This window comes from Arachis ipaensis, chromosome B09, assembly GCF_000816755.2.
Source record: "Arachis ipaensis cultivar K30076 chromosome B09, Araip1.1, whole genome shotgun sequence".
Lineage (NCBI taxonomy): Eukaryota > Viridiplantae > Streptophyta > Magnoliopsida > Fabales > Fabaceae > Arachis > Arachis ipaensis.
Genome location: NC_029793.2, coordinates 99,958,311 through 99,964,588, shown reverse-complemented (window position 1 = coordinate 99,964,588; position 6,278 = coordinate 99,958,311). Strand labels below are relative to the sequence as shown.

General features: G+C 39.2%; 1 long non-coding RNA gene across 1 annotated transcript in view; it reads left to right on the top strand.

Annotated features, from left to right (window-relative positions):
• The window catches only part of LOC110266251, a 7,262-nt gene extending 3,960 nt beyond the window's left edge, over positions 1-3,302 (top strand). Inside the window, exons 2-3 of the long non-coding RNA XR_002353341.1 lie at positions 937-939; positions 3,292-3,302. This is a non-coding gene — a long non-coding RNA (uncharacterized LOC110266251). The remainder of the gene's footprint in view (positions 1-936; positions 940-3,291) is intronic.

Here is a 6,278-nt window from a genome sequence, read left to right as displayed (position 1 = left end):
GAAAGAGTGCTTTTAGGTGGGATGACTAAATGAAATATCAAATGGGCATGATGAATTCCAACAGGCCTCTCATCTCTAAGAGGTTTGTAAGGGTTTGTTCTTAGGATGCCTTGTTGAAAGATATGTGGGAGGAACCACAATACCTTAACCTCTTCCCGGACCGGGACAAGTAAGGCCCCTATTCCGTGCAGCTTTTCTTTGGGTGTGAAGTACCGGAATAAAGCTCTTTCACATTAGGAAAGGACTGGCCATCTCTTTCTGATCCGATGAGTTCGGTCCTTATGATATTAGAGTGTGCTTTAAATCACAATAATAATCTATTCTCTCCTCGCAGAATGGAAGCCTTGCTTCCTTTTCGGGTGAATCGATTTCAGTATGAAAATCCCCCCCCCCCCCCCCCCTTGATTTCCAACATGCAGAAGTAAAAAACCTATTAACAGAGTGAGACAGAAACTTTTGATGGAACCTGATGATCTTCGAGGCCGAAGGGAGCTAGAGTTGAAGCTGGGGCGGGAACTGTAGGAGCTCCAACTCGCTGAATAAGCCACCACAATATAGGAAAAAGAAGAAGCTACAGGAGAAGGATGTGTATCAGGTGCGGATTGATGCCAAGGCATCTTAGCCTAGTTTTACTAGTCTTTTTCCTTTGTTTTTAATAGGTTTTATACACTTTCTTGAGTTACAAGTAAGCCATTTGGGTAGAAATTCATGTGTATTTGGATTCAATTAACCATGAGTAAATTGATGCATTTTCATGAGGTTTTGTGCTATAATTGCTTATATGTCAAGGATGATAAGAAGTCTCATAATTTTAGCATAGCTTTGATGCATTTGTTGATTGATGACAGGTGACCAAAAGGCTTAGAGGAAGGTTGAAGAAAGGGGATGGCAGCAATGGAAATGAAGGTAGCAAAACCACCCTGGGAAGAGCTCAAGTTTGTGCCAACGTTTGCCTCAAACTTGAGGTCAAACGTTGGCTTAAGAAGAACCCAGGAGATGCCAAAGTTTGCGCCAATGTTTGCCTCAAACTTGAGGTCAAACGTTGGCTCAAAAATATGCCCAGGAGATGCCAAAGTTTGCGCCAATGTTTGCCTCAAACTTGAGGTCAAACGTTGGCTCAAAAATTCACCCAGGGGAGGCCAAAGTTCACGCCAACGTTTGCCTCAAACTTGAGGTCAAACGTTGGCACAATTACTATACCAGGGGGACTTAACGTTTGCGCCAATGTTTGCCTCAAACTTGAGGTCAAACGTTGGCTGAAAAATGGCCTTGGAGGGAGCACGTTTGAGCTCACATTTGACCTCAATCGTGAACTCAAACGTGAGTGACAGAAAAGCACCGTTCTACATAATGATCAACACGCAAACGTCTGAGTCAACGTTTTCCTCAAACGTTGACTCAAACTTGAAGGCTCCAAAGTCCAAATTGCAAATGGATTTCTTCTCAAGTCCAAGAGCAATCAACTGAGGCTACCTTCAATCCAATTCCATCAAGGCCAAGGGCCCAAATTCAAGGCTTCAAGACCATTAGAAGAAAGTGTATAAATAGAAGTTAGTTTGATTTAGAATGGACTGAAAACTTTAACTTTGAACATTTGTACCTTTTTTAGAATTTTTCTTTCTGGAACTTTAATTTTGGATCTTGGAGGAGAATTGAATTCTCTTCCTCTCTGGGTTTCTTGTTTTCTTTTTTGCAAATCTTACTTGAGTCTTAGGTGTTGAAAATTGAGGAAATTCTGTCTCAATCTCACCTTGAGATCTCTCTTTGTTTCTTTCACTGCACCATTGAAGAAATTGAGATTTAAATTTGCTTCTTCTACTGTTTGATTTTTACTTCACTTGCAATTGATCTTTGAATTGGATTAAGGAAGGCAGTGAGATCTAGACTTGGTTTTCTAGTCTCTTGACCCCTGAGATCTTCAACTTTCATTTTGTTACTGCAATCAAGCTATATTTCACTTTCTGTTTGTCTTCTCAAGCGATTATTCTTCTCTTGTTTAGATCTGTTGAAATTAAATTCATCCTTTACTTCTCTGTTTAATGCAAGTTACTTTTCTTTGTTTAATTTCTGCAATCCCAATTCCTTTTATAATTCAAGCAATTTACATTTCTTGCACTTTAAGCTTTAGTCATTTACATTTCTTGCAATCTAAGTTTCTACAATTTACATTACTTGCACTCTAAGATTCAGCTCTTTTAATTTCTCTGCACTTTAAATTCTTGTTAATTATCCCTCTCCCTTTAAATTTCATGCAATTTAACTTCTGTTGGATACAAATCACTCAAATCAATTCTTGTTCGCTTGACTAAATCAACCACTAAACCAAAATTGCTCAATCCTTCAATCCCTGTGGGATCGACCTCACTCACGTGAGTTATTATTACTTGATGCGACCCGGTACACTTGTCGGTGAGTTTTGTGTTGGATCGTTTTCCATACATCAAGTTTTTGGCGCCGTTGCCGGGGATTGATTAGGTTGACAATGATTAAGTGAGGTGGTGATCTAGATTAAGCAATTTTTCTTTATTTTTGACTAACACATTAACTGTTTGAATTTTTGCCTAAACTAACCAAAACTTCACTCTAGCAATGGATTGAAGTGTTACTATTTTTTTTTTGGTTTTGTGTGATTTTCTTTGTTTTAGTTGTATGTCAGGAACAAGGGGAGCTATACCCACTTTTTGTAAACAAGACGAAAGAACCCTCAGGAGATTAAGAAGAGCAGAAAGAGGGAAAGGCATTGTTGGAGAAGAGGATTCAGAAGAAGAGTTCCAAGATATGGAGGAACACTCAATAAACCCAACAAATCCACCAGGAGGAGCAGCCAACAACAACAATCCACCACAGAGAAGAGTTTTGGCTTCCTACACATTTGCAAATCCTAGACATTATGGGAGTAGCATTCTTACCTCAAATGTTAATGCAAATAACTTTGAACTGAAGCCGTAACTCATCACATTGGTTCAAAACAATTGCTCCTATGGAGGAGGACCACTTGAAGACCCAAACCAACACTTATCCACCTTTCTGAGGATTTGTGATACTGTCAAAACCAATGGTGTACATCCTGACATTTACAAGCTACTGTTATTTCCATTTTCCCTCAGAGACAAAGCTACTCAATGGTTAGAGTCATTTCCAAGAGATAGCATCAACAATTGGGAAGATCTAGCGAGCAAGTTTCTTGCCAAATTTTACCCGCCTCAAAGAATTATTAGATTGAAGACTGAAGTAAAAACATTCACACAGATGGATATTGAACCCATCTATGAGGCATGGGAGAGATACAAGGCTCTAATCAGGAAGTGCCCTCCTAAAATGTTCAATGAATGGGACATATTGCAAAATTTTTATGAAGGATTGACGTTGAAATCTCAAGAGGCTCTGGATCACTCAGCTGGAGGCTCTTTGCAACTCATGAAAACTGCAGAGGAGGCCCAAAATCTCATTGACATGGTGGCTAACAACCAATATTTCTTTGCTCACCAAAGGCAACGCCAACCATTACAAAGGAAATGAGTGATGGAGTTGGAAGGAGTGGACTCAATCCTAGCTCAAAACAAAATGATGCAGCAGCAGATTCAGCAATAATTTGAGCAAATGGCCAAGAAGATTGATAGCCTCCAAGTTGCAGCAATAAATACAAGTCAACCATCAACCACATGGGGGCAAGGTGAAGAAGCTTGTGAAGATCAACATCAAGAACAAGTGAATTACATGCATAATCAAGGCTCTGGATACAATGAGGTTTATGGTGACACTTATAACCCATCTTGGAAGATCCACCCTAACCTCAAATGGGGAGACAATCATACTTAGACTAAACAGCCATGGCAAAGGAATTCAAACCAAAACAGTTGGAAAAATACAAACCACAACAACCAGCAGAATAACAACAAAAATACATACAAAAAACCCTAAAACACTTACCCCAACTCTAACCATCATCCATCCAATAATCAAACCACCAACCAAAATACTTACCATTAACCCTCAACACCCTACAACCAACCAATCTCACAAGACTCTCAGAGGATCACCAATTTGGAGCTCTTAATGGAGAAAATGATGAAGCACCAAGAGATGACAACAAAGAACCAAGAAGCTTCCATGAAGAATATGGAGAGGCAGATTGGACAGCTTTCCAAGCAAATTGCTATTGAGAGACCATCAAGCTCACTACCAAGCGACACCATTCCTAATCCAAAAGAGGAGTGCAAAGCTATACAGTTAATGAGTGGGAAGACATTGGTGGACAACAGAGAAGCAACCAAGAAGCCTAAGGAAAGCAACAAAGAGCCAACAGAGAAAGAGGAAGCCAGCAACAAAGATGTGACAACAGGCAAGCAGGCTCAAGAAAAGGAAGACCAACCACAAATCTCAAGAAAGGGGAAGTAAGCAATGGAGGAATCAACCAAGGATCACAGATAGGGAGTGAACTTCACACTTTCATTGCCATATCCCCAAAGGTTCAACAAAGAGACAAAGGATCAACACTTCCACAAGACAACCAATAATCACCCTCCAAAGCAAGAAACAGACAACACAGCAAGAAGAAAAGAGAATGAGATGATGCAGAATGATGAAGGAACTCAAGAAAAAATTGAAGTGTTGACCACTAAGAAGGAAAATCCCAAAACAAGGTCCTCTGTTAAAAAAGAAAGATCAACAAAAAGGAGAAAGAAAAGCAAAAAAAAGACTCAGAAGGGGTGGAAGAACAAGAAAATCCCAACTGAGGGGTTCTCCAAGGGTGATGAAGTACAGTTGATCTATCAACAGTTAGGAACAAGCAAACAAGCCAAAGACTACTACACAGTGTGCAAAATACTCTCACTTGAGCATGCTGAAATTGAGCATCAAGGAACAAAAAGGAAGCTCACAATGAGGGGGGACAAGCTGAGACACTGTAGTCGTCAACCACCCTAATGGGGGCCAATGTCAAGCTAGTGACAATAAACGAGCACTCCATGGGAGGCAACCCATGATTTAGTTTTCTTGTCTCTAATACTTCAATATGAACAATAATTGTTGCACTAGCATGAATTCAATTCCGTTTAGAGAAAAATTGACAACTATTCATGACATTGGAGGGCATATGATTGAATTCTAAGTTTGATGTGCCTAAAATATGTGTTCCTTAGAATATGTAACCAAACATTCAAGCTGAGTGTTGTACATATTACAAGAACAAGTCATGAAAGTCAAGGGTCTCTTCGAGTTTTGAAACTCATGGAAGTACAACGATGCTTATAGTTGTTAAAAAAAATTTTAATTTTTTTTTTATAAAACAAAGCATTTCTTATGAAGGTTTAACCAAAAGTGACGCTGAAATTTCAAAGGTAATAGTTGGAGGAGTAACATTTTGGACTACATGACCAAACACTAAGTTTGGTGTCCTCCAAAACTATACACAAAGAAGTCACGGTTAAATAAGCATAAGGAATGATGGTCAATCTATAGTTTTAGAAATGAAAGGTTCTCTTGTTGCAAATTTGATAATGCTTGTTTTGTTGTGATTATTAGGTAGTCAGAGAACTATTCAATGGAGGGGACAAGACAAAGAAAGGTAAGCTAGCATAAGGACAAAAGTGGATCACATGGCTTGAAGGGAGAATCTGTACAACCCTGGAGAAGTGCTTTGATGACCGAAGAGATGCACTTCATGAAGAGGAAAAACTTTGTCCTCATTCAACTTTGCATGCACTCCCTTGATTTGTAAATTGTCCAAATGAATCCTAATCATCCATCCCTCATTAAAGTGACTATAAAAAGCCTCCCTTAAGCCATGCACATGAACGAAGGAAATGCACACATCTTGGATTCCAACCATTCAAATTTTGTGTCCTTCATTACCAAAGTCCTAACACCTTGGTTCATCATCATTTACCATACCACCTTAGTCTCAAACACTTTTCCTCCAAGAGCACATAAAAATATCCAACCTTCTCCATACACCCGTAACCTCAACAATATCAACCAATCAAGGGAGCATGACTTATTCTTCAAGGACCAAACGAAGAAGAGGAAAGGAACCCATGGTTAAAGAAAGTGAACCCGAATATGATCAATAGAAGTTCAAATCATGGTACCATCAATTACAACTGGAATGGATGAATGGTAAACATATATATCCGGAAGTGCCAATTTTGTTATCGGATGAAAGATGCCAGGAAATGAAAGACAAGATTAAAAAGAGGAGATGGGAAGAGCTCACCTCGCCAATCACTAGGATCAATGCAAACATCATAAGGAAATTTTATGCTAATACCCCAAGGCTT